We start from the raw sequence: 13,203 nt of genomic DNA on the forward strand, positions 1-13,203 counted from the left end.
TTTTACATGGGGACAATGGGGATTCAGGGATGTGATGAACTCCCCATGGTCAATCACTAATGTGAAGAGAGGCCATTTATGCATACCTAGTTCTCTGAGTCCATAGCCCACGGAGACTATGAAGACACTAGGAGATACTGTCTTCCTATCCAACAGCTTATACAAAGCCAAGGTCAATATGTCAGATGTGAAATGAAATTCAGCCAGGACCAGATTGTGTCTGTATTTGCATGTGTATGTTTGCTTAAGTCAGATTTAACAATTAGGAAAAAAACCTGAAACATTTCTTTCCCGGACACTGCCCCAGGCCTAAAAGACAGAGACACCTGAGGAGAAAATACTTCTGTGCCAGCAAATTTACCCAGGAATGGAAGTGGACTCCTCAGTTGGGTCTCTGGCTATCCCCTTTGTTTGTCTTTGCTGGTTCTTGACCTTGGCTCTCATATGCAAGACTTATTTGTTCTGATTGTTAGAGTAGCTACTCTGAGTAGCTGTTCTCAGACAACAAATTCTTTACTCTCAGCCCTCAATTCTTCACCTCTCACCTGTTCAGAATTGTTCAGAATCCCACTGGTGTCAAATCACAGGAGGGCCCGAGAGTCTGTATGAGGGGAAACAAGTTCTTTTTAAAAGTGAGCTTAACACATGGAAAGACACAAAAATGATAAGCGTACTTGTTTTCCTGTTGCTTGTCCCAAGTTTGTTACTGCAAACTTAGAAGCTTAAAACAACACAAATTTATTATCTTGCAGTTTTGGACACCGAAAATACAAAAGGAGTTGTACTAGACTAAAATCAAGGTGTTGGTAGGGCTGTGTTCCTTCCGAAGGCTCTAGGGGAGAATCCATTTCCTCGGTTTTCCAGCTTCTAGAGGCTGCCACATTCCTTGCCTCTTGGCCCCTTTGGCCAGCAATCACATCACTCCCACCTCTGCTTCCACTGTCTCACCTCCTCTGACTCTCCTGCCTCCTTTCTCCCTTTTAAGGTCTCAGGTGATTAGACTGGACCCACCAGGATAATGTCCCCATCTTGAGAGCCTTAACTTCATCACACCTACAAAGCCCCTTCAGTCATGTGGGTAACATATTCCCAGGTTCCAAGGATTAGGACATGGACAACTTTGGGGGCCATCCTTCTGCCCACCATTATGGGGCTTTTATCTATTCAGGTTCCCGGGACTCTCACTATGGCCGCCATATTGGTGCCTGTGGTGTGGGACCTTCCCTCATGGTGGGAAGGAGCTTGCAGCGCTCTGCACTCCCCAGAAAGTGTGATGAAAGCATGTGGGTCATACGTGGGAAATCCTTCCTGAAAGCTTTACATTGAGAGGGATCAAAACAGCCCTGGTCAGAGCAGTTGAATCATGGCAGAGTAAACAATGTCTGCCTCTGTTTGCATCTTCCACTGCCTCTGCTTAGGTGGGCCCAGAAGAAGGAAGGGATGAAGACAGGGTCTCATCACCATTTTTACATCATGAGACAAAAGCCCATCTCGCAGGTGTCTCAGAAAACCAAAAGTCCCAACTCTGAGAAAAGAATCCATCACACGACCCATGCGTCTGCCTCCCTGCCTGCTGTGTCAGTCAGGAAGCTCTAATCTGTGGCCTGACCCCCTTGTCAACAACACCTGGGCCCCTCCCTGATTGGTCTGGGGAGAAGCAGAGCACCTGCCCTTTGGGGGAAGCATCCGAATGGCTTTTTTCCAGCCAGCCCGTCTTGAACATGCCCTGTACTGGTAAACTGTCCCTGAGGCTGTTTCCGCAATTTTCCTTCTTGAACAAGCAGGGCATCTAGAGATGATGAGAGTCGTGGTCATCAGATCCACTGGCCTACAGACAATCCCAAACAGGAATGGAACTGTGGTCCACTTGCACATCTGTGATTAGACTCAGAACTTGAGAAGTGGACATTTGGCTGCAGGCTAAATCCCATGGCAGCAAATATTGTCACAGCCCAGCCTCTCCACGGACCCACGGTGTTTCTAAGAACCCAGATGTCCCCTGGAACTTTCTGCATGTGGTTTCTTGGGTATGTCGGCTTTATCTGTAAGCTTACTGTCCCTATGGTCTGAGGCTAGCTTCAAGCGCTACAGAAATAAATAAGTAGATGCACTCTTCTGTGCTATCAACCACTTTGGCTGCCTCTGGGATTCTATTACTATCTCCTCTGGGCTTCTGTTTGGTGTTGGCCACACAGCCCTTCCCTGTGGCCGGCTCTGTTCTTGCTGGGAGGTTGCGTCTGCTGGAAGCAGGCTGTCGGACCACACAAGGACTGTTAATAAACTGTTTACTCCACGCTGGTGTTCGGGCCGGTACACCCACTGTGGTCCTACTCCACCTTAATGACCGGATCTCTGCAGCTAACACCCCCTAATCAGGTACCTCACAACAGACTGGGGTTTCTTTCTTTAGTCTGGCAAGCTCCTTTACCCTTACATCCTTCCTGAATTTTCTATCCATTCACTCGGGAAAAGCAAAAAAAAAAAAAAAAAAAATGTCGGACCCATCAAGCAGCTTTAAGTGATCGCTTTTTTTTTCTATAAAAAAAGGCACTGGGGGAAGCAAGATTGTTTTAAGAAATGAGTGAGTTTTAGACAGTACTCCACAGAAAGGGCGGCTCATCTTTCCGGTAAGGTGATGCTCAGGGTCTGTGTACCAACGACAAAGGGGAGCTGACGGCCATTTTCCTGTCTAGAAGGCATTTGCCTACGTTTAGCTTTGCCACTTGCACACTCTAAGAAACTTCTTCAGAAACAGACTGTGAGGCTGAGCCTCCTGGCCAGTGAGGAAGAGAGAAAGACCTTTGTGGCTTGCCCCCTTGGGAGAAGAAAGTAGAGATCTAGAGCCACCGGGCCCCCGCCCCCTACCTCCCTGCGTGCCTCCCCCAGCCATTTCAAGGATGCTGACAGCCATAAAAAATCAGGCCTGTTAGCAACAGGAAAGATCACAGGCCTTGATTCCTGTTGAGCTCCTCCAACAACAGCTGCCATCTGGCTCACCATCACAGACGAATGCAGGCCCTGATTTATGGGGCAGCTCGGGTCAGGGAGTGGGCCACGCACATTGCCCTTTCCCCCACAAACACCCCAGTGGGCCGGGGCCTGGGAGAGGGCTACTGCAGGTCATCGATAAATCCTGGGGATAAAACAATGCAGAGGTTATTAAAGGGAGCAGAGAGGGGACCGATGTGAGTTATTCCAATTACAGGCATGGTTATCTTCTTCTGTGCAGTTCAAAGCACGCGCACCCTAATGCATTTCAGCGGCTAATAAAAGTACTGGAGGGTTTCTTTCTTTCTTTCTTTCTTTTTTCTTTTTCTTGAAACCCACAGTGCTTATAAATTATAGGGTAGAGGGGTGTGAAAGATACATGATAGCTTTGAAGCAGCGCTGACAACCTCAAACTAATCGATCATAAAAGGAAGTCCACAGCAATAGGGGATGAACCATTTATCTAAACCAAAAATAGATGGTCACCATTGGGAGTAGGTTGGGGGAAAAAAAACCTAAAACGAGAGGCGGGCTTTGGGGAGCAAATATAACATTTCTAGTGCCTCCGTTGCAGGCTCTCAAAGCAGAGGCACCACAGATATGGCTGTGGCTTAGCTGGAGAAGACCAGGACACGAAGGCCATTCCTATAAACGCAGAGTCAGTCCAGACCACCACGGCTGCAGGCGAAGGCGTGCTCAAAGACGATCGAAAGCTTTATCTTCTGCATCTTTTCCCAGATGACACTTTCAGCAGAACCTTCGGTGGCTGGCCATTAAGTCTTGTTACTTTTTATTGTGCTAAAATGAAATTGGCCAGAGATTAGAATTAAATAGCATTGATATGGACTGGGGAAGGGGCACGCAAAGATTTAGCGAAATGATTATGTCCTACGGAATCTGTTAGAAGATGTAGCCATGGGGTCTTGTAGTTTCCAAACCCAGCGGTCCATAGTCATGGCAGCAGAGCGTTGCCGGGGACACCCTGGGCAAACCGGTTGTAATAAACACGAAAAGTCCTTCCGGGCTCCCCTGTTGCTTTCACCCAGGAAATTGAAGCACTCAGAAATAGTCTGCTCTTTCAAATAGGTTAAGCACTCCCAAGCCATTTGTACATTTCCTTAAAGACAATCACTATTTTTTAAATACCAAAAAGAAAAAAAAAGCAAGCAAGCAAGCAAGCAAGCAAGCTGTAGTCTGGTATTGAAATCTAATCCCTAGTTACACTTTATCAGAATTTTACTAGATGTGGGTTTATATGCGAGGGGGCTAGGAAAGAATTGTCTCAGCTCTCCCACTCTTTCGATTCTCTCCAGGCCCCTGCAGGGTTCGTATGCTGCCATCAGTTAGCCATAATCCCACCCTGGTGTGTTTTGCTTCTCTGCTGTGTTTCCATGGCCATAGGCTCCTCACGGACATCTTGGTCAAGCCCTGGGCACGGCATTCAAGGCCTCTCCCGACACGCCCTTAGTCTCTAGTCTCACTGCTGAGAGTGCCAACATTCTCACCGCCCTGTGGCCACACCGCATAACCGGGTGGTCCTTCCCCAGCATGCCTTCCAGCCTCCCTGCCTCCAGTGGCATCTGCCTAGAGGGCCCTGGCTTCCACCTGAAGAGTTCTCTGGCATGCATCCTTCTAGATGCAGCCCAGGGGATCACTAGTTCACCCCTTCTGTTGGTTGGCATATTCTGCTGTCTCAGGGGACGTCAAGTCTTCGCTCTCAACCCCAGACCCCACTGGGGTGCTGCTCTTGGGGCTTGACCTTGCCGCACTCACCTTGCTGCCTCCAAACCACGTGCGTGCGTACCCACCCCGCAGGCCGCCTTGGCTGGTGTGCAGTAAGCGGCACTTCTGCCAAGTGGGAGAAAGATGCCCAGTGAATGAACGAGAGGGACCTGGGCTGTGGGGCAGGGAGCGGACTTGGTCCACATCACCCACTCACAAGCCGTAACAGGGGACTCGGAACGGGCAGCGCTGCCTCCAAGCAGAGGCTTTAGCACAGTGGGCTGTCATTTACCTTCTCCAGACCCTATCAATGGCCTGTTTCCATAAATTAAAACAGTGAAGCAGATTTCCTGAGTTCAGTTTTAGGTTCTGCCAGTCACAAACCGGGAAGCTCTGGGGGAGTATCTTACCTCTGGGGCTGATAGGAGTACCCATCCCAGATGGTTGCTGCAAGAATTAAAGACAATATATACAAAGTGATTAAGATAATATTTGGCACAGAGTAGGAGTTCAATAAATGTTAGATATTATTAGTTATTAGTTACTTCAACTAATGCTCATACACAAAATACTGTCAATTTTCCTATCCGGCAATGAATATGCTATGTAAATGTTACAAAAAAGGATTCTGTCCCCAGAATTACAATTATTCCTTCTAATGCTCTTCCCACAAGGATTTTATTCCAAATAATAAGGAATTTGCTAGAGGGTCCTAATTTCAAATATCCTCACCAACAGTCCTCATAAACCATCCAAACATTTGGAAAACAAAATACTTTCATCACCCAAACTACATCTCCCAGACTGCCTCTTTCACCTAAAAGTGGAGCCTAAAATATACATACCTTAATATACCCTATATATTATTAATTATCTGATGACATCAGATAATTATATGATAAATTAGCAATAAATATCTGATAATAATTATCTGATGATTTATTATTAATTATCTGATAATATTAATAATTTATAATATTTTTAGCTTAAACCTTCACTCCTTTTTACACTTGGAAAATATGACCTACATCCTTATGGCCCTCCAACTCACTGAGGTCATGGGGGCAACAGCCCCATTCCTTATCCACCTGGCAGTCAGGGAGCAGCTAGGTGACCCCTGACCCACAACCCCATCCTCCCGTGCTGTGGGGCCCAGGTCTGGGGTCCAGAACCTGATCTCCAGATCAGCCTGGAAAAGGCTGCCGTATCACCCAGCTCATTCAGGCAAAAGCCCTGACTGAACGACCGCACGGAGTGAACGCGTACGTGCACGCAGGGTCTGACCCGGGCACCCCTACCTGTATGAGCTCTGTGGATGGGGTGGCAGGCAAGGACAGATCCCCGGCTTCTGCTCCCACCCTGAAAACCCCTCAAGCTGACCCTTGGAAGAGTGTGTCGTCCCTGGTGTGGCTACTGTCCCCTCTAGGCCATCAGAAGTCTTCAGTCGCCCCGCGGCTTCATGTGCTGTGAACTGTTGGGTGCGTGTGGTGCCCTGGGATTCAGATTTCCAAACCCGCTCTCCACCACCCACAGTAGCCAGTGTCTGTCCAGGGAGCTTTCAACAGGGGTGTCTCTTCACCATACTGCTGAAAGGATTTTTTTTTTTCCATTGATGAACTGAATGCTGTTTGGTTTCCATGGTGAGAAAAAACCCTGGCCTTGGGAGTGGGGCTGGGGAAGGTAGAAGGACCTCCTGCCCAGGTCAGTAGTCCACCTCCGGTGGCTGTGGTTCTGGGCACTTCTTGAGCTGGGGTGAACCTCTTCTGCCTGTTCCTTCCATCCTGTTCCAGGTGGCAGTTCTTCTCTCCAGGGGCTGAGGCATCTCCCTCATGTTCCCCTCCCTCAGTCTGCCCTTCACATCCCTTCCACAATCTTCTCCAGCCTGGAAATCAGAGAAGAGTTACAGGAAATAATTGGAAAGCAACCTCCCCAGGTGTTTATCATATAAAAAAGATGGCGCCATCTGGCACAGCTGTTGCCACTGCTGCTTCTCCTGGTCGACTTGAGACTTTGATTTATTATCCAAAAGTAAATACTAGTAAACAAATAACAGAAATGTCTTTTTCCCCCGGCGACTACCCAGCCTCATGGTGATTGCTCTTTTCGCCTCCCTTTCTCACCAACCACGAAGCAGTGATGTTCTCCGGGAAATGGGTTGCTCACGACTGTTACCAACAAGTGTTTCACGTAAAGGACAAGCTGTCCCATGGACGTGATAGGCAGATGCCAAAGACTGGAAGCTCACAGGTCAAGTAGCCCCATGCAATGTGATTTTAAAGGTGGAGCTTACATTGAAAAAGTAGAGACTTCACATGAAAACTTATATATTTTGGCCCTCTCTTGGAAAATGGAAGAGTTTTTGGAAATGGTGGGCCTACATTCCCACTTGGCTGTAGTTGCCTGGGCAGGCCTGCCCCTCGGCGTCATGGTCTCACACTTCCTCATATCTCTTGAGACCATGGCTGAATGTCAGATGTAATTTATCATTATATTTGTTCCGCTATTTTCCTTATGGTAGAGACATATTTTTTCTGGGCCCATATGTTGTGAATTGAAGATGGCTAAAAATTCATTATCATGCCTCCCATCTAAAAGTGAAGTCAGTTTCCCCTTTTGAATCAGGGCTGGCCTGTGACTTGCTCTGTCCAACAGAATGTGGCAGAAGTGATGCTGCATACCTTCTTAAATGGGGCCATAAGACATTCACAGTTTCTGCTTTCACATACTTGGAACATTCCATCTTGGAATTCAGCCATCCTGCTGTGAGAAGCCCACGCCACTTATAGAGGCCATCTGGAAAGAACTAGAACATTCCATTCCACAACCCCAGTTGAGCTCCCAGCCAACAGCCAGCCCAACCGTCAGCCATATTAAGTGAGCAATCCTGGACATTCTGGCCTGGTTGAGCCTCCAAATGACCGCCGCCCTGGCTAACACACCATGTAAAAAAAGCCACCAAGCAAAGCTCGGTCCACCCACAAAATCATGAGAAGTAGTAAATGGCCATGGTTATTATATGTCACTAAGTTTTGGGGTGGCTTCTTCTGTAGTAATCACTAACCAAAACACCTTATCATGATCAAATTTGGGGAGGAAAGAAAGGTAGATAAGAAGGAGACATGTCTCAGGAAAAATGGAAGAAGGTAAATGTTTCTGGAACTGAAGACTCTTCCTACTGAATCTGTACAAAAATACCCAGCTTGCTTCAAAAATCTACACTGCCAGTTCTCTGAAGCATGTTCATCGAGGACTCTGGCTCTAACGGAAAGTGGCCACAGATGCCTCCAGACCAGGATCTAAGTTCTGCTTCTTTCTCACAAGCCTTCTAATGGTGGGCAATCACCAATTCTTTGACCTTCAACTTTCCCGTCTTTGAAAGTAGGAATACCCATATCTGCTCTGCCAACCTTATATGGATGTTTTATAAATTGCAAAGGACTTTGTAAATGCAAAATATTATTATTTGCATTTTATGTCCCCAATTTTTTTTAAAGACTCCTCAACTCTTGGGGGACCCCAAACGTATGCTATCTTTTAATTTGATATGCTGAGAATGACTTCCATTGGAACATATCTATCCAACTGATCTTGGATTCCAGGTCTATGGAGCAGGGATGACAAAGAGGTTTCAGCTTATGTGCCAAGTGCAGGTGTGTTTACTGCCTGGAGAACTGTGATGAGAATGATTTGAGTCCACACCTGGGAAGGGAGAGGATACATGCAGGCCCTGAATGAACCAGCTCAGCATGAACAAGCATTTTATTAAAGGGCCTTTTCTTTTGTTTTTAAAGAAAATTTGAATGAAATATCAAAGCATGAGTTAGCAGGCTGGATTTGAGCTGTGTGACTGTGACTGTGGACCACTTTAACCTTCTCTAATCTCCAGTCTTGTCATCTACAAAATGACATGAGGATGATGATGATGATGAAGCATTTATTGAATGGTGACTCTATGGTTGATACATACTGTTTCTCTTGATCCCTGCAACCACTTCTTGGAATAAAGTTTGCTTCTTCATTACCCCCATTCTACACATGAAGGCACACATAGATAGAGAAACTTGCCCAAGTCACACAGCTAGTAAATCTGAAAACCAAGATTTGAACCCTGATAGTCTAGACCAAATGTTGGCAAGCTTTTTCAATAAAGGACTAGACAGTAGATATTTCAGGCTTTATAAGCCACACCATCTCTGTGCAACTACTCAGCTCTGCTGTTGTAACTCAAAAACAGCCAGGGACAATATGTCAACAAATGGGTGTGACTGTGTACCAATAAAACTTTATTTGCAAAAACAAGCAGTGAACTAGATTTGGCCTGTGGGCTGTAGTTGGCCAACCTCTTGTCTAGAGAAGTGCTTTCCAATAGAAACAAGGCAAATCACAAATTATAATAATTTAAAATTTTATGTCATTCACATTTGCTAGTCACATTTTAAAAAGTTCAAAGACACAGGTGAAACTAATTTTAATACTTTATTTTAAACATAATAAATCCCAAATATTATTTCAATGTGTTATCAATATTTATAAAATTATTAATGAGATATTTTACATTCTTTTTTTTTATATCTTCGAAATCCAGTGTGTATTTTATACTTAGAACCCATCAGAGCTGGGACCACATGTGGCTGGGGCTGCACGGAGGAACCCCAGGTCTAGAACCCAGCCTTTCTGTCTGCCTCAGAGGCTTCACCAGGACCTTAGAGCTAACACAGGAGAACACGTGACAGAAATGCCAATTACTGTTTTTGATTCATTTGGGTCTCTTGGATGGGTCCCAGGTCCTACCTTGTATGAACCATTTCAAGAGTTTGATTTTAATTTAGTGATTTGGAACTCAGAATGCATTTTTCCTTAGAAACAACACTATAAATGGCCAATAGAATGTTGGACCCTCCCACACAACCCTAATTAATGGGCAATATACCTGTCAAACACAGTGTGGCTTGAATTACCCCTAATGATCATTCAAAAATGTGATTTTCTGCTAGCTCTAACTAAGGACACCAGGTACAAACTCTAGCCCCAGGCACTATGTCGAAGCAGGTGTTCCTCCCCCATCCCCAGTCTTTTGTGGCCAGACCACCCTCCGAGATCTGAGCCATGGTCCAAGAAGTTGCCCCTTGTTGGTGAGAGCTCCGATGCCCATGTGCCTTGCCCAAATTCTGGGAAGGCTGCGTTCCTAAGGCAGAGACTGCCCAGGCCAGATGCCTCTCTTCATCAAGGCTGCCCAGGCCAGATGCCTATCTTCATCAGTGTCCTATAAAGGGTCTAGTACATGCATTGCATTGTTTCTTTTGGCACAAGTTCAGGTCTGAACCAAGCAATAGAGCATCTAGCAGTGATTCCCAGACTGTGGAATTTAATGGATCAATAAAATTTCAGAAAAAAAAACAAACCAAACCAAAACACAACTGGAGGACTGATATCAAGTGGCCGACTTGTACTTTTTCCAAGTAAACACGTTAAGGGGGGGGGAAAACCCTCCCATCCACTGGCACCATCGTTTGAACACTAACTATTATTTTAATGCCAAGTAAAGGGAGGAGAGGCCTCAGAATTAAAGACACTTTTTTTCAATTGAATAAATATGACTTTGTAGAAAATTGCTACCGCTTGGGGTTTATTTTTAACATTTTGTCAAGGACCTTAACAACTTTGCTTCCGGGGCACCGTCCCTCAGGCTAACGTTTGAGAGTTGGGGGGGAATAAAATAGCTCAGGGCAGCTGCATAGGGTAATGAAAGGTCTGGACAGAAAGCAGAGGGAGGGGCGTGGCCCAGCAGGCAGTCCTGCCCAGCCCTGAGGTGAGCTCTCCTCCCAGGGAGGGTTCTGGGTAAGAGGAATTACCACAACAGAAATCACACCCTTTACTGGCACTAGTATGTTCTGTTTGCATCTTGTGGTAGACTTCCAAAGCTATTTACACATCCCTTCTACAGCTTTTGATCTTCTCCGAACCTCTACAAGTTAAGCAGAAAAGATACGCTGCACATCTTACAGATTAAGCAGTAACCCAGATGGAATTCCAAAGACTGCTCCAAATTTTTTTCCCCCTTTTTGGAGACTTTTTTACTACAGCCCATGTTCAACATCCCAGGAATGGATTTGGAGAACCGGAACTCCTGGAAAATAAGGATGATTCATTCATTTTATAACCTTAGATGTTACCCCATCTGTTGAACAGAAATTACAGACTCAATGACAACGAGGGCCTCATTAATTTCTGTAGAAGGGTTTCTGAGCTTCTCTGATGAAAGGAAAAGCAAAGTAGAAAGAATTCTTATGATGTCTCCAGGCCTTGTTGGGTTTTCTTCTCAGTGGTGGGCGGGTCCCAACCATGTCTCTGCTCCCAGCAGGGCCTGAGCTCCTTGGCTCTGCCCCCCGTGCTCAGGCTCCACTTCCTTCCTAAAAGATGACTTCTCTCCTATCTACAATAACCCTCCTCGCTCATCACCACCATGGCCATGCAAACGATGCATGGCAGGCATGGACCTGGGTTTTGAAAAGTTACTTAAGTGACATTTCCTACATTAAACCATTTTGGAAGAGTAATTGTCCATGGTAATCTCATACGGGGGTTTTCCTGGTGGGCATGTGTTTGAATTATCCCCAGTTTTCAAAGGCTTGAAGCACATACACACATACACACACACACACACACACACACACACACACATACACAGAGCCAAATAAGGATGCCAAAAAGCCAGCTTCTTCTTGTTCCAGCTCCATAAACAAGCTCAGTGTGGATATTCTGGGCATTATTGAAGTGGTCTGGGTCCATCCCATCTCCCCACCTCTACCCTCCCTTCCCCACATATTCTTCTTAAAACCATGCTTCTGTTACTAATAGTTCTTTCTGAACGCACCATCCAGTGCTTTGAAGTAGACAGACTGCAAGCAAATGGCAGAGTACGGAGTCTCTGAACACAAAATTATTTTCAGCTTACTGCTCTTCTGCTCTTCACAATCTCTGGAATTTTGCTCTGACTGGGAATCAGGGTTAGATGAAAAGGCTGTTCTTCTTCTGTGGGCAACTAGCAAATGTTCTGTCCTAAGTGCCCCGCCTGCGATGCCACAGGGTCCTGTGTGCAAGGGCTTGCAACTTAATTTAGAGCACACCCGGCAAAAGGAGCATGAGAATCCAAGTCCGGGGCAGCAGGCAGCTTCGGCAAAACAGTGTGTTGAAGGGAGCACAAGAGGCGGACACCTGGACCCCGAGTTGGTCCTCAGGTCGGAGGTTCCCCGAGGGGTTCCGGGATTGGGAGGGAGGAGGAGAAAACGTATCTGCGTCTTCAACAAGCTTTCTTGCGGAAGGTGCCTGCGTTGACCGTCCTCTCCAGCCTCTTCCCCTGTTCCCCAACATTTCATTGCTTTTGTGTTTTTCCCCCCTCTACCTTAGTTTTCGTAACTTTCTTGGTTCTTCTGTCCCATCTCTCTTCTCCTGAAGGCAAACCTTTAAGGTGTTGACGTGCGTCCTTCTATTTTCCATGGCTGTGGGAAGAGCCTTGCGTGCAGTGGACGATGCTTCTCCAACCTTCAGGTGCTCACCTGCGTGTCTTGGTAACAGGTCGGTCCAGCCTGGGGAGGTCTGGTCGGCACAGAGGCTGCACGTGGAACAGGCAATCAGGTGATGTCTGTGCGCTGGTCCCCACCCTCACCTTGAACAGTGGGAACCCCTGGGAGCCCCTGGGGCTGTTTCTGCCTTTTCACTCCAAACCACTTTTAAGAACTTTCCTCCTTGCCAGCTGTGTACCTCCAGTGTGCCAGGATCCTTGCACTTTCTCTCCCAACTCCCCCGGGCCGCACGGTAGTGGAGGTCCACGACCCGTGGGAGGGTTTCTGGGGCGCCTAGAAGCAGAATTGCTGGGTGTGGGTTTGGGTGAACTTAATCGGATTAAGGGCTGCCGGACTGCCCCTTGACGGCCCTTGCCTCATTTTAAAATGGTCTCATAGGGACTTTCCACTATTATCACAAACTCAAACTTCCATGGTAGTAAGTCATGTTCAAGGCAGACAAACGTGAGGGAAGGGAAGTGCCCATTGACGGCAGCCTTGGGAAACTCTGGGCAGAGGACAGAGGGGGCTACAGCGGGTTTTGGCGGTGGCAGATGACCTAAGCACAAACTCTTCGTCTCCATGACATGGTAAGGAATTCTCTGCCGCTTGCCACAGGCTGGCGACTTTGGACTTGCCGGAGGTGCCGAGTCAGGAAACAGCCGAAGGGCGCTCATGGCAGCTGCCGTTTGAAGACACTTTTCAGGTGTCTCCTCACCTCGTCCCACGTCCCCAGCTCCCTTCACAGATGAGAAAACAGAGGTCCCAGATCCTCCGGGGCCCCTACCTCTGTGGCATACTGGCTCCTGGGGATAGTGAGATAGGAAAACTCGAACCTCCCAGGGAGTCCTGCCTTGCAGGAGGAAATAATTTATTAACACACAGTTGAGGAAACCAAGGCACGTAGGGACACAGTCTCCCACCCTGAGCC

The sequence above is a fragment of the Martes martes genome (assembly GCF_963455335.1).
Source record: "Martes martes genome assembly, chromosome: 12".
Classification (NCBI taxonomy): Eukaryota; Metazoa; Chordata; class Mammalia; order Carnivora; family Mustelidae; genus Martes; species Martes martes.